This window comes from Lissotriton vulgaris, chromosome 7 (assembly GCF_964263255.1).
Source record: "Lissotriton vulgaris chromosome 7, aLisVul1.2, whole genome shotgun sequence".
In the NCBI taxonomy this organism is placed as follows: Eukaryota; Metazoa; Chordata; class Amphibia; order Caudata; family Salamandridae; genus Lissotriton; species Lissotriton vulgaris.
In genome coordinates, this window is record NC_141695.1 from 1166028926 (window position 1) to 1166054129 (window position 25204).

The window sequence follows — 25204 nt, forward strand, 5'->3', positions numbered from 1 at the left end:
CTGTGGTAAAGACTGCAGTGTTCCTGTTCGGTGTGAGCGGGAGGGAGAGAGCCGGGGTTAAAAGGATTGGCCCTGACATGTGTGTTAAAAACGTCTCACTAACTTTAGCCGTCTGCCGGCTCCAGCCCGACTCCATCCTGCTGTTAATAGAGGACACGCCGACCACTTACAGCTTCCTCTGCAGCCCATAACAAACAGTGAGCAGCCGGTCCCCCGGGCCTTCCTGTATCCCACACAGACCCCCAGCCACGCGCTCCCGCCTGCAAACAGACTTCGGAAGGGCAGCTGCCCAAGGCAGGCCTGAACTTAAGAGGCATTGTGCAGGCCCGGCAGCGAGCTGGGCAAATGCACATTTCCAGGAGGCCTGAGCTCTAATACTGGCTTTTCCACTTGACCAAACCTGTGTGGTCATGGCAAAGCACCCCATGCCTCAGTAATCTTGACTGTCCAAAGCGCTGGGCGCCCTTAGAAGCATACGAAAGCTCAGGGATTCATTTGTAAAATGATAAGTGCCCAGGTCCAAGGAATTTACAGGTCACTTCACGCGTTAGGGATAACTCCCCCCTAGTGAACACCTTTTCTTATTTATGAGCTCTGCTCCGATTTAGACAGCACCACCATGTGGTGGACTGTCATAAATAAATGCTGGTGCTTAGAAACAAGTGCTGCTGCTAAGCACCGGCAAGCACCATCACAAATTAAGCGCTGGTAATGCTGTATATCAGGTAAAAGTGTAAACACAATGGTGAGTATTTACTTACTTTTCACACAACGTAGGGCAGCTAGCAAAGGTGCTGTGCTGCTTTGCTTAAAAAAAGGAAGACAACAGAAATGCACCATATCAACTAAGATATGGTGCACTTCTGCTGTCTCCAAGCGCTGATGCACGGTGTGCTGGCAGGTGCCGATGCATGCACCCTCGTGCCATAGTGCAAGGCATGCATTTTCCTCTTTCTATATGTGCTGCAGAATGCATCACTCATAGGAAGAGGAAGTAACAAGGATAAATAAAGATATTTCTCCTTGTTACGTCTAGTTCAGGAAGGCATAACATTGGTAGGCATTCCCCCGTTTACTAGCTTAAGTAAATGTGCGAATGCATCAAAATCCATGGATGGGTTGCTATGAACACCCATGCTCCACCCATGGAATGCCTCCATAATGCAAAGTAACACAAGGCAGGGCAATGGGCTGCCACGTGTTACTGTTTGGGAAAAATCCCACGCAAAAGCCACACAAATCTGATTTGCCTAGCTATGGAAATCATAAATAACCAGTGCCAAATTTAAGCTGGTGGTTTCTGGTGCTGGGCACTGGCACATAATTGCCTGAACCTGCACTTATGTGAGCTGCCACATGGTGGCGCTGTTTGTGTAATTTAAAGATGAACAGGAAAACAGTTGTTTGTTAGTTCAATATACATTAATAACAACCAATACCTGCCACCCAAGTTATTCTTAAAGTTTTGGCAGCCTCGAACAGTCTGAATTGTCACAATCCTATGTGATGGTTAGTAGTTGTATAAGTACAGTGGCAAGGTGTTGTGAAAACTGCGGTGGCCTCCTGACGAGGCCCTCAGCACTTATTTTTTGTACAAATTAAGCACTGCAAATAACATTTAAAAGACGTCAAAAAAGTGTCACATCCACAATGCACAATGTGAGTAATTCTGCCCCAGGTTTATCTCAATATTAGTTTAAATTTGTGTGTCCAGCTGTTCTGCCATTCTTGAAAAGCACATTGGCTCTTTTAACCACTCTGTTAGACCAAGTTTACCAGTGCCAAAGATTTTTGACCCTTTTATGGGGAAAATATTTTTTTGCCCTTACACAATACAGTTACAGCATGAGCAACAGAAGTACATATTTCAGCAACACCAGGCAATTGGCAAGAAAAGAAGTACAAGGCGTGCGCATTTGTGCACACGCGCACAAACACACACACACACATCTAGGGCAGCTAGGCCGTCTGCCTCCTGGAGTCTGCAGAGCAAGAAAGGGGTAATCTAGAGTTTGTCAATCTGGATAGCAAACTGGCAATTTTGGTTGGGGTATAGTATAAGGAGAATTTTTTTTATAGCATTGTGCTTGGAGCTTTATAGACATCAAGCACATTTGGGATAGTTCATAGGCGAGAGGAGGAATTACAGGCTGAACTCCTAATTTGACCTGCCATACAGCAGACTGTTTGTCCATATCATCTGGGAAAACTAAGTTCAGAGCTTCGTATATTACACCAATCTTGAGTGTGTTTTCCTTAGAAAGATTATCTATGAGTTGACTATTCTTGAATTTGAATCGCCCACCACATTTCTTTGATAAAAAGTCTCTTATCTGTAAAAATTTTAAAAAGTCCCTATGGCAGATATTATATTCATTATGTAGGTCTTCAAACATCATTAAACCACTCGGTGTGTAAAAACAGCCCAGCTGCCGCACCCCGATCATGACCCATATATTTATACAGCTATCATGGAAAATCTCTGGTAAGTCATTATTATTGCTCACGGGAGTATAATATGAATATCGCCCAAGCCCTAATAACTTCCGAACATTACACCACACATTATATATACTAGTAAAGTTCTTGAATTTAACTTTCTTGAGATAGCTGTCGTTAACATGTCGCCAGAAGCAGCCTGCACAGTCCTCTCCCAGTATGATTTCTTGTGGGGCCGGGATAACTTGGCTGCTGGTATCATTAGAAATAAGTATTGCACAATACCTTAACACGGTAGCCCAGTAATAGAGTTTAAAGTTGGGCAGGGATAACCCCCCTCTTTCCTTTGGTAGCATAATCCATCTGAGGGCTCGCCTGGGTTTCTTAAATCCCCAGATGAACCTTGAGAACATTGAGTCTATAGTTCTAAAAAGTTGGGGAGAAAACTCCAAACTGATAGCCGGGAAAAAATACACGAATCTGGGTAGAAAAAGCATCTTAACTACATTGCATCTGCCATCGATAGTCAAGTGTAGGTTATTCAATCGAGCCAGCTCTTTTTTAGTGTGCGATATCAATGGGTTCATATTATTGCTAACAATATTTTCTATTTTGGCACTTATATTAACACCTAAATATACTGCCTTCTCTGCCACTCTTGCGTCCCTCATCGTAATTTTGTTGTTGAGGACAATCTGGGTTTTGCTAGAGTTTAGTTTGTAGCCAGAAACTAGTCCAAACTATTGCGCCTTCTCTTTTATCACAGTTATAGCTCTATTGGGGTCATTGGTGACAAGCACAATGTCGTCGGGATATGCTAAAATTTTGGTGTTATGATTACGTATTTGGATCGGTGGTATCATCACATGATTATCTAGCCAACGAACAAATGAGTCAATATAGATTGCGAATAGAAGAGGGGAGCAAGGGCACCCCTGCCTAGTCCCCCTAGTAATAGTAAAATTCTCTGATAAAAGCCCATTGACCAAGACTTTGGCCATTGGCTTATTATATAGCCTTTGAGTGGCCTTAATGAAGCTATCAGCAATTCCACAATGGGACATGGCTGCCCATAGAAATCTCCAGGAGACCCTATCGAACGCTTTCTCCGCATCAAGCAGGATAAGTTCCATAGGGTCTCCTGTCGTCTCTGTATAGTCAAATAGGGAGATTACCCTCTGTATATGATCAATTGTTGATCTCCTTGGGATGAACCCATGTTGGTAATTTGACACGATTTTATTAATGATTGGTGCAAGTCGAGCGGCTAAGAGTTTAGAATATATTTTAGAGTCCCCATTAATCAGTGTTATAGGGCGGTATGATCCCAATTCTAGAGGGTCTTTATTTTTTTTCAGGAAAACCACAATCTTTGCTTCTGACCATGAGGCGGGTTAATTCCCCCCCCTGAAATATATGAATGAAGAGTTATAACATAATTATTTTCAGTTGGTCTGTAAACTTAGCGTAGAACTCTGTTGGAATCCCGTCCATCCCTGCTGCCTTTCCACTGGCAAATGAGTTTAGGGAGAGGAGAATTTCATCCCAATAAAGCGGATCATTCAGCTTATCTTGGTCTTCCTTCTTGAATCTAATCCCTGTGATTGCATCTAAATATGGGACGGGATCCTCCTGCCCCACAGCTGGTTCTGTGTATAACTCCTGATAAAATCTCTGAAAAGATGCCCTTTAATTCTGATGGTTCTGATCTTAAACCTAGATTAGGATCCTGAATTTCTTTTACAATATTAGCTGACATCTCCTCTCTAGTACGGACTGCCAGCTGATGCCCCACTTGCTCACTTAGCCCGTATACTTTCTCTCTATAGATCAATGCTTTTGCAATGGCCTTTTCCATTAATATCTCCGAAATAAGGTTTCTAGCGATGGCTACCTGAGCCAATACATTATCTATCGTCTGTCCCTCTTGTACAGCTTTAATCTGATCTTCTTCTGCTCTACCCAGATTGTGTAGTAGTGTTGCCAGATGCAGTTTCCCTTCCTTATTGGACCTGATTGAGAATTGCAGTGTTTCACCTCTGATGCCAGCTTTCAGGGTGTCCCAGACTACCGGAATAGGTGCAATGCCCAGATTGTCCGTTAAGAAAGTCGGGATCCACTCCCTCATGTGTTGGCAGTATTTTTCGCTCCTCAGTAAAGCCCTCTCAAACGTCCAGGTCCTTATTGTGTGATTATTTTGGGTATGTGCAAGACTTAGTGCCAATGGGTTATGGTCCAATAGTACCCGCGGAAGCCTTTCTAATGTACATGTGGATTTCAGGGAATTTGAAATAAACATATAATCTAAGCGTACGTGCCGGGAATGTGGATGAGAATAATACGTGAATCCGGGATCCCCTAAGTGTTTATGTTGCCAACTGTCAATCAGCCCATGTGCTACACACAAATCTTTTAGTGCTCGGAACACCCTTGGTTTCCTACACTGATATCTGAACTCAGGGCCGGCCGACCAATCTCCTGGGAGGTGTAAATTAAAATCCCCACATACGATCAAGGGTAGGGGCCAATGTGCTTGTTCATTAGAAACGGTAATCAACACCTCTGGATCGTCACTGATACTGCCATAGTTGATACAGAGTGTTATCTTGTTTAGTCCATTATTGTAATTGCATTCAGTGATCGCCCATCGACCAAATTTATCGGCCATTGATCTGATGTATTGGAGCCCCCCCCCCCCTTTTGCAAGAACCGCCACCCCCCAGGTTCGGGCACCCTGTGTTGAGGCAATAATAAGTTTATACCCCAGTGTTTTGAGCAAATATTGTTGAGATCCTTCAATATGTGTCTCCTGCATACATATAATGTTACCCTCCATTAGTTGAAATCCTACTGCTACCTTCTGTCTTTTCTTAATATTGTTAAGGCCACAAATATTGAGTGAAACATTTTTATCTTTGCCATATTATTATTAGGACTGTCATCGGTTGCTTAAAGACTGGTACCTTGTGTGCTTTCCCTGTCATTTTCTTAATTCCTTGACCCCCCCTATACAGCACCTTTCCGACCCCTCACATACTCAAGATCCCTTGGTGTTCCCAACCCCACCCCCCACCCCCTCCAACTTGTAAGCCGCCAGGCTCAATCCTGAGCCTGTACGATAGCGTCTAACTGACCTCACCCACTCTCCGGAACCCACCGCCCTCCAATCAGTGCTAACAGTGCCTATGCAAACCGGATGACAGTGAAAAAATACAAAAAATACAACAACAAAAAAGTAGACTGAATAGTAGGAATATCAACAAAAAAGGTAAAAGAGAGGAGACATACCTAACAATCTACATAACAATTTACTTAATATTGCAAAATCAGCTATTACTCCCTGCACCCCTAGTTTGTCCTGCGATGATGTCTTTCAAGGTTTGTTCTGCCTGTATCTCTGAAGTGAAAAACCAAGTTTGGCCCTGCGATACCACTTTCAATTTAGCAGGGTTCTGAAGGACAAAAGAAAGGGCCCCAGCTTACTGAAAAGGTGTAATCAGCTGTCATAGCCTCCATCGCCTCTCCACCGTGGCATGTGCAAAGTCTGGTTTTGCAAAAAATGTGAAAGTTTCCGAGGACCTTTTTTTTCCAGACGGGCAAGGTCATATATCGCTTGTCGGAGTAAGAAGTTCCCGAAAAAAATCAATATGACTCAGGGAAAAATTTGATCAGTGCGTGGTCGTTTGGGTAATGAAAGCGGAAATCTGTGAACACGCTGAAATTCTTTGTCCCAGTCGCATTGTGCCAGCTCGGGGAATGCATTCTTGAAAAGGTTGATGATGACGGCCCATATATCACTCCCATTGCTGTTTTCGGGAATCCCGAGAATCCGGAGGTTATTTCGGCGCTGACGATTTTCCGCCTCTTCCAACTTCCACATGATGTCTGTGACTGTATGTCCATGCGCAGTCACCTGGGTTCTAAGGGCATCAACAGTGTTTTCCAATACCTCTGTTCGATTTTCTACCATGCTCATTCTCTCAGCGATTTCTGTGCAGGTCTTACCAATTTTCCGTACGGAGCCCTGTAGCTTCTTCCCAGCCATACAGGCGAGTCTATTCTCTGATTTGACCTCACTCTGGAATGCATTTAGTGATTGCAGGATCGTTGCTAGTGAAGGTTCGGTGATTGTGCAGAGCCCTTCCGCGTATGTGCAGCCTCTTGGGATCTCCTGTCCGTGCTGGTCGAGCCATGAACCCCCAGTAGGGAGAGTGGTTGTGTATCCAAGTAATCCCACCGAGAACATGTTCTTCCTCCGTGTCTGCCTTCTGGGCGCGTCTCCTCCCTTCTGAGGCCCTTTTAGATTTCCTCCGAGTTTTGCCCTCATAATGGCTGCAATCACTTGGCGAGGTATCCACTCCCTCGTCCCTGCAACTGTCACTAAGAGATTCTGAGATTTGCGAGCCATCAGATTCCTCATTTAGTGAGAAAAAGTTATCGGTAGGATCCGGGTACAAGTACCTCTGTGCAATGTTATCTGGGGGAGGTATTAGCATGCACCTTGATTGCTGATCTAGAGATAGGTCCTCTTTCCCGGTCCTACCCGTGTCGGTTTCCTCTCCTGCAACTTCAACAGTGGGAATGTCTTGTAGCCCATTTTTGTCCCCCCCCCTGTTTCATTAGTAAGGAGTCATTAGCGGGTAACACCGTTATCTCGCTACTTGACCCCCAAGACAATCGTGTATCCTCAATTTCAGGTAAATGCACAGGGGGCAGTTGTTGTTTCTTCTCTTCCGGCCCTAATTTCCCATTGTCACCAGTTAATATAGGTAGATCGGCTTTCTTTTGAAACACGTTGGTGAGGACAGTTTGTTTCTTACCCCCAGCTGTGGAATGGTCATTAATGGGGGGGGATTTAGCGATATTTCCACAGAGATTTTTACCAGTCTTACCGGAATTCCAGCCGGGTTTTGCTTTCGCTGCGTCCTTTTTCTTCTCCGTTTTCTCATCATACTTGATCCCGGACTGCTGTGGGTTTGCTGAGGGAGGGGGCACAGTGGACACAGGGGGCACAGTGGAGCGGGCTTTACTCCGTGCTCCGCCGCGAGCTGCTGCCATTGTTTGCCCCGTGTGCGCTTCCTCCTTCGCATCGTGGTTGCTAGGCGACTCGTTTCTGGATCTGCTCGCGTCGGTTTCGCTTCATCCAGCGGACACAGCCAGTAACCGCTGAGTCAGCTTTTCCCAGCGAGAGATGCGAACTTTGTCGTTTCGGTGAACAGCCTGGGAATTGTCTGGAATTATGCAAGATTTTTGGCCGTAATGTCCTTGTTGCCACCGGATCCAACATCGATTGCCAGGGCGCATTTCCACGGGTGAATATTCCTCGGAGGGTCAGAGCATTACGGAGGTGAGTACTGAGGTCTCACTCAGCCGCCATCTTGGCTATGGTCACAGGAACGTACTTTTTTAGTACAGGCAACACATTTTCAATTGAAATGACCATGGTATTTGCACAGTCATACAGTTTTACTGATAAAAGAATACAGCACACAAAGGAAAATGTGTGGAAATATTATCAGCTAGTGTATCGATTTGTTCTGATCACATTAAAATATTTATTTCCACCACACTTCAGAATTACAAACTAATGTGCTTCATTTGTGCTTTCCTAATTCTGATATATTATGAAATATCTGCACAGTTAATTTGCTGACATTTAAACTGTGTTGTGTGCTAGAAAAAAGCCCTTCTTGTCACAGCACGATTGCCACATAAATCCTCTCACTTTGAAGTCATAGAAAGAAAAGTAAACACCAAGCTCAATGCACAGCAAATGTGACAAGATAAGAACAAGATTTAAAGGCCTGTTTACAGAAATTGAGTACTCATGGAAGAATACAGTAAATAGGCCATGCTCCACAGGAGGGGTAAACTCAAGTTGGACAGCCTAAAACAAATAAAGCCAACAAATAGAAAGCAAGCAAATGGGAGTTACGAAACACAAAGCCAATGGTAAGCAATGGGTGAAATGCATTCCCAGGAAAGCTTTCAGAATGTCCCCAAGAAGTTATTAGCTAACCAGATAGCTGCACTGTCTGGTAGGCTTCGACCTAAAAATTGCACCAAACCAAGCAAAAGCACTTCTTTGAGTAACTTTCTACATGTATGCTAAGTTTGTTTGTTTTCTAATTCTTTTCAGCCTTTTTTCCATGCCAAGGAGCAAAGAATCCAATGGGAGTTTAAATGGGAAATGTCACTCATGGAACATCCACTTTTTTTGGCTCCCGCTAGACACATCTGCGTGACACTTGCCATGAGGAAGCTAATCTGGATCCACTTTGTTTTGTTCAGTTTGCAAAAGAAAAACAAGCAGCATCCCCCAAAATGAAGAAGAGAATCTGTACCACAGCACAAACATGAATACAATTGGAAATGTGTTGTTATCCTTCCACGTAACCTGCAGGTTTAATGAAATCCAAAAGAAGATAGGGATAGGCTCTCAACCAGACTGGTACCTGCTGCTCCTCGCACTGCCAGGCTGTAACAATACAGCAAATTGCAGGTCATCTTCTGTGACCAAAAGATGTCTTCAAGATTTCTGCTAGACTGAGATGTGGGGTTTCTTATGAAATATTGTGCAAAGTGTGGCAAAGTCGATAATATTAACATTCAAATGAAAGGACCTGCTTTTCATCCATTTATGTTTGTTCTATGAAGAACGACACATCTGTTTCATAATTTTGAAGATAATTTTTCATGATTGAATCACACTCGGTTTACTCATATTTTTTGCTTTCATGTTTAGTGCAAGATAGGATAGTAGGTCATTTGTATATTATGCATTTCAATCTTATTAAACTGTCGGAGGGACGGTCGGAAACAGAAGCGAGGAGGCCGTATGGGATCTATACTGTGGTATTTATTGAGGGTGAGAGTCACAGAGATGTCGGGCGGGGGATAAACAAAATAAAAGTCCAGTTATTTCAGCACAGATAAAGGGGTAAAACGCAAAGTCAGCAGGCTTCGGTGGCAAAGTCAGGATGGCGGGGTTAAAAAAAAAAATGGTTTTGTTGAGACAGCACAGGAACTGGAGTGCAACACACTCTGGTCGGGTTCCAACAGGGGTCTGTGGTCCTGGGCGTCAAAAGGAATCTTCGTTGATTCGGAGGAGGTCCGGTCGGGTCCCAAAGTTCCAGCTCCCCAACAAAAGAGAGCAAAAAGCAGCGGTCAGTACTCAGGTCCTGCTTGATCGTTATAACTTCCACCACACCACTTGAGGGACTGGCCAAAGGAGTGAGGAAAAAGGGGGGAAAAGTATAGGGAAAAGCAACAAGAAGAGAAGATCAGCCGACTGTTAGCTCACAGTTAGCTCACTGTAGGGTGACCGGTAATACCTGCAGTACCCAAAACACTCTACTTTGGTGTGGGTGCTGGGTGTAGAACATGCACTTGGTGAGGCAAGTTGAATTAAAAGACCAGCGAGAAAGATTCTCCTTCCATCCCGCTCCCGTCTCCCTCTGCCCAGGTCACGTACCGCTGTCAGCCGCAACTCTCCTGAGTTGCCGCAGCTCAGGCGCTTCCTCTGGATCCACCAGTCCTCGGTCCAGTCCTCAGGAACCTCCGGATCTCCGTCTCTGTCGTCTTCGGGTCGGCTGTCAGGAATGGCCTCCATACTCGTTTCCGGTCCTCCAGTGCTTGCTCTGCTCTCCCGCTCTCTCCGTCTCCTAGCAGCTCGAAGTTGCCACGCCTCCCTCTGCCTTTTTCTGCAGAGCCTCACTTTCTCCTTGCGTCCCAGATTGGTTATCCTGTTCTCCTGCCCGCCTTCCCAAGGATTGGCTGTTTTCAGGTCATTTCCTCTGGGCTGCGAGACGAGGGAAAAGTCCTTAGTTAATGTTGGTGTTTCTTCGTCTTCGTCCTGGCTAGAACAGTAAGGTACCCATAAGGGTTTTACCGAGGGGGTTTTTCCGGGTAGTGGTAGCGTCCCCATGGGTTTCCTCACATAATCACATTGAACACAGTGTAAAATGTAACTCTGGGAAGTTTATTATGCACTAAGCACTGCCCTTTACTATAAACCTAGAGACAGGAGGTAAATAAAATGACAGTGTCTTAGACTGTTAGACAGAAAAACTCTTCTGAAATTCTGACTTCCATGCTAGGTAAAATTGAGTGATCATGGGCCATCATGTATGGTGTTAGTGTAACTCATTGTCCTTGACTGTCAAGTTTGAGAATTCCTACAAGTAAAACAACTACTAGCCCTAATTACAAATAGGGAACAGTTATTTTCACATTTTAAGGAAGCTTGCCGTAATTTTACCTGTGATGTGTTGTGCGATTACATGGGTCAGTTGACGGCCAAGCCAAACCCAGGGCTTGGAAGAGCCACTCCTTATGTCTTTGGTGGTTTATCTTTAGCAGCAAGGGCACATTGTTCCTTACATGATGTTTCATCAAGGATCAGGTACTGTAGTCCACTTAACAGGGTGTCTCCTTTGTCTCCACCTAGGTTTTAGGTCAAAGATAATTAGCCAGGACACGCTCCTGGTGAGAAAACACTACCTTAAATAGTTTAGAAATCCACAACTCTTCAGCCATGAGCCTCGACAGAAATGTTGCAGTCTGTAGGCTACATAACTTGAGATTGCCAACATGGCAATCACACTGGTGTTGCCGATAAAAATCGACAACAGACTATCTCTTCCAGCAGTAGAGGTCACAGGGTGTCTGAGGGATGACCAAACATGTATTTGTTTTATTGTTGCAGTTTTATATAGCATGAACAGACCCAAAAGGATATCTGAGTATTATGCATAAGAAGAACATTTATTGTAGCATGCTACCAGTTTACAGGAGAACAGTTGCATAGGTTTATTTATTTATTTTTGTTGCATAACAAGGGTGTACACAGTTACATCAGTTTAAACAACACATGATGAATATGCGCCAATGTGACACCAGCCAATCAAGGCTGAATCTACCCTAGCTCTTGTACACTGGTTAGGCCTCCTTCTCTTCCTCTGGGTTCCCTGATTGACCATCTTTCAGTGCCGTCCCAAGCCAGCGAGCAGAATTTAGGTGAAGAAGGCGTAATAACCTCACTTTATGTTTCTATACGTGATATTTTTACCTTACACATAAGATATGCTAACCCTGTTACATGTTATTCTTCGTATTGTTCTTCTTGAAAATCAATAAAGTCCTTTGAAATAAAAAAAGAAGGACCCCAGACAATCCCCCATGATTTGGCGAGTGTACCGGAGAGCACAATGGTGCCACACGGCAACAGCCAGGGGGTGAGGGAGGGGAGGGTAAAGTCCCAGCTGCCACCCGCATGTCATCATATAAAAGAGGTAGAATACCACTACAATTTACAAGTGTCAAATACAGCGAAAAGAGTACCAAAAATAATAGATATGTCCAGACATATATATATATATATATATATATATATATATATATATATATATATATATGTATATATATATATATATATATATATATATATATAAAAATAATGTCAGTAATGAGCAGGGAAGTCCCGATGGCTCATTCAATGTCCCAATCCTCTTGCAGAGGTCTGGGATATCATTAGACACCTTTAAAGCAGCACACGTTCTTAATTCTCATTCGTAGTTAACTTTTGATTTGTGACCTTACTGGCTCCTCAGAGGGAACCTAGAAAGCTGTGCTAGCCCAAAGTTAACACAGCCGAGAGCAGCATATTTTGTTTGTAAGCAGTGCAAGTCTCTTCCATGCCCAGCATTTATCACCAGGCATGTGTGCAGACCCGGAAGTAGAAATAATAAATAACCAGTGGCATATAAAATACAAAGGCATCCATAACAGCTTCATCCAGGCATCAGCGAAGGGCTTATTTGGTCTTACTCGTTATCAATGTAAGCTTTTTGAAACTCTTGTAGACATAACTACATTTTTCCTGTTTCTTGATATGGGAAGCAGTCTTTCTGTGGGAACCTGGGGATTGCTGCTGTAGCAATCTGACAGGAGCCGGCATATATTTAGCTTGTTTTCCTAAAAACAACAGAGACGCACGGAGTTACGTGCTTCTCTGGAGAGGCCCGGAGGTTGTAAGGTCAAAAGGGTGAATAGTACCGGCTCCGGGCCTTTCTGACGACTCGATTGCGAGTGGGGCCCATTTAGGTGCGGCAGATAGGCGCCCAGAATGAATGTTTCCAGACGGTAGTTCTGTATCTAAATCTACTGTCCACAGTTTTTGTCCCAGAATGGGGAATTACATACGGACCTAGAATTACTAGCTCCGAATCTATCTTGAGGACTGGTGTAAGCTGGGTTGAATGGGGAGCAGGGTTGTTTGTCCCGGGAACGCGTAGCTTGCTTGGAGTGGGGTTTATCGGTGAGAGCGGCTGGTGCCAGGCAGAGGGGATCACCCTGTCCTCCGCGTGCATTGGAGTGCAGGCCAGGCGAGTTCGAAGGGCAGGGGCCACGTGGCCTAATCTGCATGTGATTTTAACGGACAGGGGACCCTTGTTCCCACACCCAGTGGTTTAAATGGGAAAAAATAGTGCAGGTACTCATCTAAATGTGCACCTGGGCGGGGCTAGGGGCGTGTCCAAAGGCAAGACAATGCATACTTATTGACTTCTATACTAGTTGTAGCACATACCAAAACACATGAGAAATGGTTTCTATGAACAAAATAGGTTAAATCGTTACACAAAGCAAAAGACAAACGCTGTGATATTTGAACAATTCCTTGTTTTGTAATATTTGCAGCTGGAATACTGCTATTTGCTGTTACCTGGCACAATACTATATATTCTCGAGCACGCAGACACACACAGAAACAAGCGAACAGATGTGCACACACAAAGCATTCCACACATTTCCTTTAATATTCCACCAATAGAGTCTCGATGTCCTCCCTTTTTTTCTCTCACACAAAAAACACACACAGGTAACAGACACACATAAACAGACACTCGAACAAAAGAATCGGGTGGGATTAAAACCATTTTAACCGCCGTACCTCCCATGGCTTTCTCACTTGCCCTGTCACCGGGCTGCCTCGATTCCTTTCAACACAGCATGATGGTGAACACCCGGATATCATGCAAATGAGCCCACGTTGAATAGTTCCGCGGGGGCTCGGCTCAGGGCTACAAAGTGTTTTGACTGTCAGAGAAAGGTTACCAGCCCTAGCAGCAATGCGCCTATCCTTTAATGAGTACCGGAACGCTCCTCAGCAGTAGTGAAGTGCCGTACTCAGAGTGATAAAACTAAGAAGTGCCAGTACTCAGTACCTGTGAGTGCCAGCCCATTTAAAGTACTGCCCACACCTGAGAAATACATGTTTTGTAACATTTGGGTCATTTTACTCAGGCAGAGGGGTATTCCATGTGGGCTACTGCTCACCCAAGCCGTAGTCAGACCCTTAGCAGTGCTAAGAAATGAATGTGTAATAATTTTTTAATAACGAGAGCCAATGTAGTGGGAGAATTAATAAGGATAGCCTGTTAACCATTTTATGGAAGCACAATGACAGTCATGCGAGTAGAACATCTCGATAACCATGATAGAGCGCGCAGGTCACCCGGCTCACCGAATTTCTTTTCCACGCACTGGGCCCTGGCGTGTAAAAAAATGTTTATTCAATTTCAATGATAACGTTTTTACTGCGGTGAACCAGGTGATTTTCCAAATAACACGCTCTTATGAGTAATCGATGGGGTGACTCTTACACCACTTACTATTCATGTACCTGACTTACCACAGGCACATTACTCCTGACGGATCAGGAGCTAGCAGTGGACAGGTGATAAGGGTTTTCCTAAAAGGGAGAAAATTCTACTTTACACATTTAATACCTTTAATATCGCTTAATGTTTAATGACCACAGACACCTTGATGGTTTTAAGGGTTTTATATAGTTATAAGTTTAAAATGAAAATGCCATTACAAGGAGGCAAATGCAAAGCAATACATCAATGATTAAAATCAGAACCAGGATGTAACTATGAATAAGTGTGAGTATCATAGAGTAGAAGGGAACACTATAGGGCATGAATCACAATAAACATATTAACTAATATGGTTTAGACTAGGGCAAGGACGTGAGGAGGACCTAATGTGTGACCTAATAATTTTATACTAATTCCTAAACCTTATGCTATCTTTACTAACTTCACGGCAACCATACTAAGCGAAAGGGAATAAGTGGAACAATCTAGATAAACAGTTGGGTTTAACAATGTCCTATAGGAAGGGTAAAAGTGGAACATTTACTAATAATCAATTGCATGAAATTACATTCAAAGGAGATATGGAGAATATCACAGGCAGAGGAAAATTAAGGGTATAGTATAGACAGACACCTATGCCAATATTTACCTAAGTGAGAATGAGGACTAACCCTGCCCACGGGTCAGTTGGGAAAGAACGGGACAAGGACCCTCAAGGATTCAGGAATACCAGAAGGTGAGCAAGTACAGCTCATGGACAGTCAGGACAGGATACCCCTCAGGTCTGGGTCAGGACTGGGTTCACCAAGGCACGACCAACCCCTCACAGCTTCGGATGCAACACCAGCGTTACCCCCTCTTCTGCACGGAATCCGCCAATAACCCCGATTGGGTTTTCGAATCTCCCAGCAAAGTGCTTCGCTTAGCACTTAGGACTAATTTCCACCCCTTGGAGTTTGTGGAAAGTTTCAGGCAGAATGCTCCGCAGCACTCTGTATCAGGCACCTATAGAGTTCGTAGGGTCAGTGACAGGTCTGCTACTCGGACAAGTCGGACAATTTCTCCAAGCTAAGCTAGGCTATATATACAGTTTTAAGTTCCCAAGACCACCCATAAATGTTGCAAAATGACAAAGTCCCATCTTCTGATTGGTCAAGGGAGGTGGTTTAAGACATTTGTCACCACCTATATTTCTATTACGTATTTCACGTGACATTACCCTCCCCCTAGCATCTGGGTTCCCAGGCATACGTGTGGGAAAGTACAATAGTAAAGTAAAGGTTTGAAACATTGTTGCACATTCAGAGTAAAAATAGCATGTCTTCAAGGGCGAAGGTGCGCTTGGAAAGGACAGTCCCATTTTCAATGGCCAACTGGCCAGGTTCCATTGCTGCACGTCCCAGTTCTCAGGTCACGTGAGTGGGGTAACGTCAGCTTCAATATGGTTCCCATCCCTACTTCCAGGCCTTCATTTACGCGGTACATGAAAAGTAAGCGAAAACAAATTAATAACACAGAATAAAATGAATACACTGTACACCATGACCAACTACTCTTAATCCCTTATTTTATAATACTTATAGCATTAAGAGTTAGTGCAGAAAAGATGCATATACAAAAGCGGCTTAAGATAGCATGAAGCATGATTAAAGACAAGCGGCCATTTTAGCAACAATGCGCATGAGCGAACTTTTCCCTCCAGATTGCGAGTGCGTCACATCACATGGGTATGACCGACGCATGCGCAGACTGAATTTCTGCAAAGCGGCCATTTTATTAATGTGCAAGCGTGATTATGATGAAAAAAACACATAGGCAAGCCTCCTAGGGACACCCGTGTGTTGGGGAAAAACAAATAAAATGACAAACAATCGGAGTTAGTACAGTTATGATTTAGGCGAGGTTCATGAAAGAGAGCAAGTCGCGTTACGTGCGAATCCTTGCTCCATCAATCCCCTCTTTGATGATATTTACTATCATCACTACACATGAAAACAGATGCCAACTTCATTCTTCCATTTCATCCATGTCAATCTCGATGAACTTACTGTTGAGCTTTCTCTCCGCCTCTCTGTGAGAATGATTGTTCTTTGCTTTCTTATATATCTGGTTTCTTAATTCTTCTAATTCTAAGTCTTCAGCCTTTCGCTTTCCTCTTTTATTCACTATATATTTTCTGCATTTCTGGCATTTGCAACAGATGAATATGATCAGAACAATCACACCTATTCCAACTATTGGCATCAGTATTTTCCATAGAAGACTTCTACCTAAGTTAGAAAACCAACTACCTACAGAGGAGAGACCATCAGTCAGTCTCTTCCAGGCACTGTCAACCTCTAATGGTTTGAGTTCTTTTTCCAAATTAGTAATATTTCTTACATACCTTTTAATTTCGACGCTTTTATCAGGAATGTAAGTGCAACAATGTTGTGCCCTCAGCATCCTGCAGACTCCGCCCTCTTTTGCCAATAAGGTATCAAGAGCAAGGCGATTCTGTAAAACCATTGATCTGATCGCAACCATTTCAGTATTGATCATCAGGAATCCAGCAGCAGTGTCAGTAGATAACCGATCCACTACTGTAGATAATTTGCAGATTCTATGAGTATTCAGAACTACCCCCATTCCAGGTATCAGTGCACTAAAAATATCACCTACAATTTCTCCTACACTCTCACGTTTGCTACGCACTAAGCCATTAGTAATCTCATTGCTTCCAGCTGCATTGTTCACATGGTATATTTTCGGAAAGACAATGCCAAAGTAGCAGCTTCCATACCAGTGATCCGGCAATTTGAAATAAGCCTTGTTTCCACATATATAATAAATTCCTGGAAACACAGGTTCTGACCCATTTTTGAAACCCCAACCTCCAATTACCTTGTAATTATGTTCACACTCGCTGGAACCAATGAATACATTGTTATAATAACTAGTCTTTTCTCTATGAAGACAGAGTTTCCCTTTCCGTTCAAAATCCAGCAACAGAGCAGGAGTAACTTCGCTTTGTGAGGTGTTATCCATGTTTTCTGCCCATCTAGGTGTTCTGTCCTTCTCGTCATTTGCCTTTTTCTGAAACTTTTCCCTTCTCTTCTCTGCCATTTTCAAGAACATTTTCTCTTGTGCATGTAAAGAACAAGTCAAGTTAGCTTTTCTAGCTTCATTTAAGTCTATGTCACCTATAGTCAGGAAATATTCCCCCATGTAGCGAGTCACTCCACCAAGTGTATGTACAAGGTTCAGATTCCCTCTAATAGGAAGTTCTGAAAAGATAACATCAGTGTTTGAGTAATAGTACTGTAAAGTGCTTCTATAGAACAAGCTAGCTAAAATACTACAGGAGATTCCATAGGTCAGGGGTAAATGGTGGTATGTCACGCCTTCAGCCACTGAAGTAGGTAGCATCATGCAGACATAGCAATCTTCTATTTCCATAGCTTCTACATAGTGCACTAAAAGATTAGCGAAAACATTTAAGTGTGTCCTGTTCTTCATTTGGTGATAATGTAGTTCACCCTCATCTGATGCTTCTAAGTCAGGTCGTGTATGTCTCAGACTCACTGAATTGTCACGTCTTTCTACTCTTCGTGGTGTTTCTTCAGTATGTACAACTTCTGCGTCTGGCGTCATCGAGTCCGTAGGATATATGTTAGGGTCTTTGCTTATCATAAAAGGTATAAACACTGTTAATCCTATCCATATCACTATCATTAGTACTATATTACAGATGCATATTTTACAGCAAGTTCTGCAACAGCTAAATCTGGACCTTCCAGTGACATTTGAATCAGACATTTTATCTTACAGGTGGCTTTCTCAACCCCTCTTTGTTTCTTTTCAGCAGAGGTTTTACTTCGCTTCACCTCAAGGAGGGTCTTCGTCAGAACTCCGATCAGCAATGGACTCTTCGTCGCTTTTGCCACTGGCTTCAGGCTCATCAATTTCTTCCAACACCAAATAAGTCCATTCAGGGGACCGATACAGTTTGTTCTGTTTCTTTACTCTGCCGCCCTTTCGGATGGACTTTCCTCGGGCTTCTTTTCCTTCACTTTCAGCCCTTTTTCGGTCCTTTAGTTTTTTCTTCGACTGTTTTTATTCTTAGCCTTAGTTTCTTCACGTACCGGGGTTCACCCTTCTTTTCGATCCTTTTTGTGGTCGAGGAAACTTGACCTTCTTCGTGAGCTCTTTTATTTTCTCTTCTTGGCCGCACTATTGCTTCAGCAGTGTCTTTTTCCATTCCTGTCTGACTAGTTCCAGGTCTTTCATCTATTTCTTCTGCCTGGCCCTTAATCTGACCTAGTTCAGGTTTAGATTGTATATGATCTTTGTTTGTGAGTGATTCACTAGACTCTTCTTCCTGAACACGTTCATCTATTTCTAACTGGCCCTGTTCATGCTCTTCGATCTCTTGATTTTCTTCCGCATGAACTTCTGCTTTGACTACTATCTGTCCCTTTCCAGTCTCCCCTGTCTCAGAAGGAGTGTCGATGACTTGTTCTGTCCCTACTTGGCCTATTCCCTGATCAGATTTTATGATGGCTTTGATGATCTGACCTTCTCCTTCTTGTTCTGACTCACCTGCATTGTCCCACTCACTACCTAGGTAAGAGTATTTTCTGGTTCTTATTGGGTCAAGAACTTGGTCGTCGGCAGGAAACCATTCAACGTCTTGACTTGTGCTCGGTAGTTCGCCATCAGCGAGATCCGGACCCTCTTCTGGAGCCTCCTCAGCTGGGCTACCTTCAGCTTCAGTCGCGTTTTCTCCGGTTACCCGCTTCGTGTGACTGGCATGGATCCACTTTGGTACACCAGCACACTTCACAGCAGTTGTGGTGACAAGGATCACTTGTCGAGGCTTGCCCCACTTCGGTCCAAGGCAACTCTTCCGGGTGTGTTTCTTTAACACCACCCAATCACCTGGTCTCAGTTTGTGTGCTGGAGTTGTAGGCCATTCGACAGCAGTCTCTCCAATCTGGTGAGAGATAGAACGCACTTGGTCACCCAACTGCCTGCAGTATTCTAGCACCATATCATCAGTAATACTTAGCAGTTTGTGTCCAGGTACCCATGCCTGTCGCATCACTCTTCCCATCAGAACTTCATGGGGGCTCAGGCCTGTCTTTCTGTTTGGAATACTCCTTAAGCTCATCAGCACCATGGGCAAAGCTTCTATCCAGTTCATTTTTGTGGAGTCACACAATTTCGCCAGCCTGGACTTGAGAGTGCCGTTTATTTGCTCGACTATCCCAGAAGCCTCTGGATGATAGGCACAGTGCAGCCTTTGCTCCATTTTAAATGCTCTGCAGAGTTCCTTTAGGACCTCGTTTGAAAAATGTCCACCTTGGTCTGTTTCAATTGTCTCTGGAATTCCAAAGCGGGGTATCAGTTCCCTAAGTAATAATTTAGCTACAGTCAGGGCATCATTCTTCTTTGCTGGGTAAGCCTCCACCCACCGGGAAAACAAGCAAACTATGACCAGGACATATCTATATCCTTTGCACAGGGGCATTGTTATGAAGTCTGCCTGCATCCTAATGAAGGGACCTTCTGCTCTCCCAATGGTACTTTGCTCCACTACTGTCTTCTTTCCTGCATTGAATTGTTGACACACTAAGCACCTCTGGCAAAGTTTGTCTGCTGTGCTCCTGAATTTTGGACTGTAGAACACCTTTTCAAACATTCGGCACATGGCATCCCTCCCAATATGTGTGTGTTCATGTATTATCCGGGCCATTGCGGTAACCAGTCGTTCGGGGAGTACAGGCATACCAGTTACATGGACCACAACACCATCGTTTTCCCTTGGTCGACATTCATCCTGCCTCCACCTGTTCCTTTCTTCCCTGTCTGTCGTCTGTTGTAGTTCTCTCAATTCATCCCATGTTCCCAACCTTTCAAACAACATCAGTTGGCAGCTGCTTCCACCTCCCCATAGTTTAATTAGGAGGGACATTTTGTGTCGGGCGCAGTACTGGGCAATTTGGTCAGCATATCTGTTTCCGGCTGTCACCTCGTCATTTCCAGATCGGTGAGCCGCACACTTGACCACAGCCAATTCTTTGGGCAATTGGATGGCTTCCAGTAAGTTTTGTACTGGTTTCCCATTTCGGATGGGAGAACCTGAGGAGGTCATGAATTCTCTTTGCAACCATAGCTGGCCGAAGTCATGAACAACCCCATAACAGTACTGACTGTCAGTATAAACAGTTACTCTTTTGTTTTTCCCAATTTTACAAGCTCTTGTTAGGGCGATGAGCTCCGCTACTTGAGCAGATTTAACTTCGCAAAGATAGGAAGCTTCCAGGGTCTTTTCCAAAGTGACTACAGCATAGGCAGCACTCAAACCTCCATCCTCATGTCTCAAACATGAACCATCCACAAACATTTTGAGGTCTTCATCAACCAAGGCCACTTCTCTGATATCAGGACGGGGTTTTGTGCTAAATTCAGTTAAGTCTATGCAGCTATGTTCAATTTCATCTCCTGCCTCTACATCAATGGGAAGGGGCAATAGAGTTGCAGGGTTTAGAATGTTACATCGGGAAATTATTACATTTTCTGCACCAATGAGAATCCTCTCATACTTAGTCAGCCGACTAGGGTGAGATACTGTGTCTTTGTTCGGGTAAGTAAGATCACAACTGAATGTGGAACAAATACAGTGACAGGATGTCCCATCACAATGTTCTCACTTTGCTCTAGACTAGTACAGGTAGCAGCTACTGCTTTCAGGCATCCAGGTAATCCAGCAGCCACTGGATCTAGGGCGGCCGAAAAGTAGGCCACGGGACGTCTAATCAGACCATGTTCCTGGGTTAAGACCGAGAGCGCACAATTGTCTCTCGTGTCACAGAACAGTTCAAAGTTCTTGGAATAGTCAGGCATTCCTAAGGCTGGAGCTGTGCACAGACAATTTCGCAATGTTACCCAAGCAGTCATGCATTCATCATTCCAACAAACTGGGTCTTCTGCTCCTTTCTTTGTCATGTTAATCAAGGGTTTAGCTATAGCCGCGAAACCCACGATCCACTGTCTGCAGTACCCAACAACTCCTAGGAACATTCTTACTTCTTTCTGGGTTACTGGTAGTGACATTTCTCGAATTATTTTAATTCTTTCTGTAGTGACTTTCCGGATCCCTTTCTCTATCTGGTGCCCTAGATATTTTACTGAGGTTTTGCAGAACTGCAGCTTGTCTGGTGAAACCTTATGTCCTCCCTTTCCTAGGTGATTCAGCAAGGCAATGGTATCAGTGACACAGTCGTCTTGACTTCTAGACGCTACCAGCAGGTCATCTATGTACTGCACCAGGACAGACTCTTTAGGCAGTACTAGAGATTCAAGGCATTTCTTTAGAATCTGGTTGAAAATCGATGGACTTTCGGTGTACCCCTGGGGGACACGATTCCAGACATAGATCTGGCTGTTGAATTCAAAACTGAAAAGGAATTTGCTTTCAGGATGCAATGGGATGGAAAAGAATGCATGGCACAGGTCAATGACAGTGAACCATTCCGCATTCCAAGGAATTTGATACAGTATTACTGCAGGGTTTGGTACTATGGGACAGCAAGGTACTACAATTTGGTTTACCTTGCGCAGGTCCTGCACTACCCTATACTTTCCACTAGGCTTCTTAATTCCAAGTATGGGTGAATTACAGGGACTGCTCATCACTTCCTGAATGATGCTTGCTTTGAGCAATCTGTTTAGTTCCTTTGCGACTCCTTCTTTCACTTCTGCACTCATTTTATACTGTTTGGTATTTGGGTATACCGCATTTGCTTTTATAGCTATATTAACTGGGTCTACATTTGCCATTAAGCCTACATCTTATCCAGTAAAATCCCAAACTTCAGGTATTACGCTCGATTGGAGTTCTTCAGGTAGACTTTCAATGGACATGGGCTTAATTTCTGTGTCGGGCCTCAGTAACATCAATTTATATAGGCCATCTTCATCTGGGGTCTGAATTTCAACACCATTTGGTGAGCAAAAGATGGTGCAACGCATTTTGCACAACAAATCTCGTCCTAATAGGTTTACGGGACTGGAATCACAGACCACAAATCTGTGCATTTCCTTGAAATTTCCTATGGAAATTTCCATAGGTTCTGTTACCGGAGTACTGATTATCTGATTTGAAACTCCCACTACTTGGATAGCTTCTCCCGAGAGGGGTAGGTTAGGAACATCCGCTGTTCTCACAGTGGAACGGGTAGCACCAGTGTCCAACAGAAAGGTGACATCTGTCCCTTCAACCTTTCCTTCAATGTATGGTCCAGTCTGGTCTACCGGTAAGGAGGCGCCAAGCACGCACTCCTTGTCCTCCCCTCTCAGGCCCCGTCAGTATTGATCATCACAGAGAAAAGTATCATTTAACAGGTACTGTGGAATGGGTGCATTTCTTTCATTCTCTCCTTCCCACACTTCGACCCTTTCATTCTGTTGACCCTGATTCCTATAATTTTGTCTAGGAGCACGTGGCAACGGGGGTTGATTTACCTGCTGTTGGGTCTTTCGGATCCCCTCTTTCTGCACCTGTGGATTTAAACCATTTACGGGGGCATTATCAGCCTGCAAGTGCGGACATTTATCTCTCCAATGCCCCATCTGACCACATCCGTGACAGGGGAATTTTCCCATAGCCTCTTCTCTACTCATTTTTACCCGGGGCCTGCCTCCACCCCCCGCAGTCGGATTTGGAGCATTATTACTGTTAGTCATTTTACTTAACTGTTTTTCTTGTTGTTCAGCTAATTTCACCTGAGCCCACATCACCTTCTCCTTTAGGGCTTTCTTTTTGTTCTCGATCTCATCTTCGCAGTATTTGGCATACTTGAGAACATCATCAATGGGTTTCCCTTGCCAACTGATTTTGTTATCTCTAATCCACTGGGATATTTCAGGTCTCAATCCTAACACGAATCGATAACTGAAATGGGTCATATCCTTCGTGTCCACATTATCGATTCCACTGTAAGTTTTGAACACCTGTAGTAACCTTTCATAAAAGGAGTGGACTGATTCATCACGCTCTTGGGTAGTTCTATCTATACGGGTCCAATCAGTTTCTTTTGCAGGTACCTTTTTCTTTAGGTATTGTATGACTTGGTTATATTTTCTCATTACGTCAGGTGAGGGAGCTCCAGTTACAGAGTCTCTCTCGTACTCCTCATTGGGCTAATCGATTTCAATTTTACATTCGGTCCATAGGTCTACAGGTACTACAATGTCGAAAAACCCATCCAGGTCTTTCAGGAGACATTTCTGAACCTTTATGAAGCGTTCAACCTGTCGGTACCACTCAACCGGTTTCTCCCTCAATTTAGGGAAGTCATTGGTAAATGACACTATATCTTGTCTGGACCAAGGGACATGGACATATTTTCCCCCTGGGACTTCTCTCATGGGACATAATTTTTCCGGTTTGTCAACTTCTTGTAGGACATATTCAGCAGTCCGTGGTCTCTCCTTGCTATCCTCCTTTTTCTTTGCCCACCTGGCTTTCCACTTATTTAGATCTCCCCATTTCTGTACTAGGTTTATCAGTTCCTTAATCTGCATCTTCTTCCCTACTGTATTTAGGTTTTCTAAATCTTTGTCTGAAAAATCTACTCTGTAGGATTTTTGTAGTACTTTGGATCTGCTAACATCAATTCCCATGCATGCTGCCGTGTCCATTAATTTTTCGAAAAATATTTTTGCATTCCGGGTGAGATTCTTGCACATGAACAACAACTCCTCTTCATCCCGGACATTCAATCGGTCTAATCCCACATTTCCTGCTGTCAATTCCTCTAATTCTATTCTTAATTTACAGATATCTAAAGGTTTCGGATGAGAGTCTCCTCCTTCTAATTCTCGGGTCCATCTCTCTATTTCCTCAGGAGTTACTACCCTAGCACTTCGAGTCCCTGATGAAGACTCTATTAGTACGTCTTTGTTCCTAGTCTGAGTTCCAGTTCGAGACATACTACTTCCCTGTTCCTTATTAGGCAGATCCATCAAGGAAACCATGGACTCGCATTCACTTGCTTGGTCATCAATAATGAGTGGTTCCCTTCTGGGCGGGGGCATCATCGGGGTTATGACTGGAGTTTTGGGAGTATTCATTCTGTCCCCATATAGAGGAAAAACTGGACCAATGGTTACTGGAATCGTCAGGGCTTCAGGATTTGGATTAATCTGAGCTATGGCATGTATGAGATCGTTTCGCTGTCCTCTCAGGGCCTCCCTTTCCTGCTCGTGTAACACCCTATTAATGGGGGGGTCCTGTATCATTTGGGGTACTAGAGAAGGATAAATATTCGGAGCTGATGGAGTTGACAAAACTGGTCTTTCCTCACCAAAGGGGTTATAATTCGGGACCACGGGGTCGGGTCTACCAAATCCCTCTCCTCCCGCTCTTCTCTGTTCTATCCCTGTGGAATCGGCTTCACTAGTACTTCTTCTTCCTCAAGGTCGCAATGGAGTAGTTAAGCTTTGAGATCTGGTTTCTTCATTATAAGGCGGGGGACCTTTCATAAATAAGTCCTCTAAAAATTCATCTTCTGATTCACCCAGGGGCATCATGTGTTGGGTTTTCTCAGTACATTTCTTCCCTCCCATCATCTCATTAGCTCCGAACATGGGGAATAACCCTTCTACCATCATATTTTGTCTCCACTGTTTCAATTTCTGCTCCTTGGTTTCCTTTACCAATTTTGGATACCATCGGGTCACTCCCTTGTCCATCCGGGGTCTGTCTCGCTCTAGAGCCTCAATTTCCCATTCCTCTAGAGCTTCATACTGAGTTAATCTAGGTCTGGGATGTAATTCATTCATTCGGGTCCTTAGGTTAAATAGGACTCTCCCGTTAAAAGTACCATCAATGGGAAAGGCTAAAACTCCATCCTCCGCAGTGTACTTTACCCAGTTCTCTAACCATACACAGGTATGATACCCTTTTTCTAACATCATGAAAGAGGCGGGAGTATCTGGCGGAGGAATGATCACTCCCTCCCTAGTTCGTACGGGTTTGTCAGTTTTGAAGAAATTCTTTATTTTGCTGGCAAATGACATTTTTCTCTTTCCTCCGTACATGTTGTGAGGTCTGC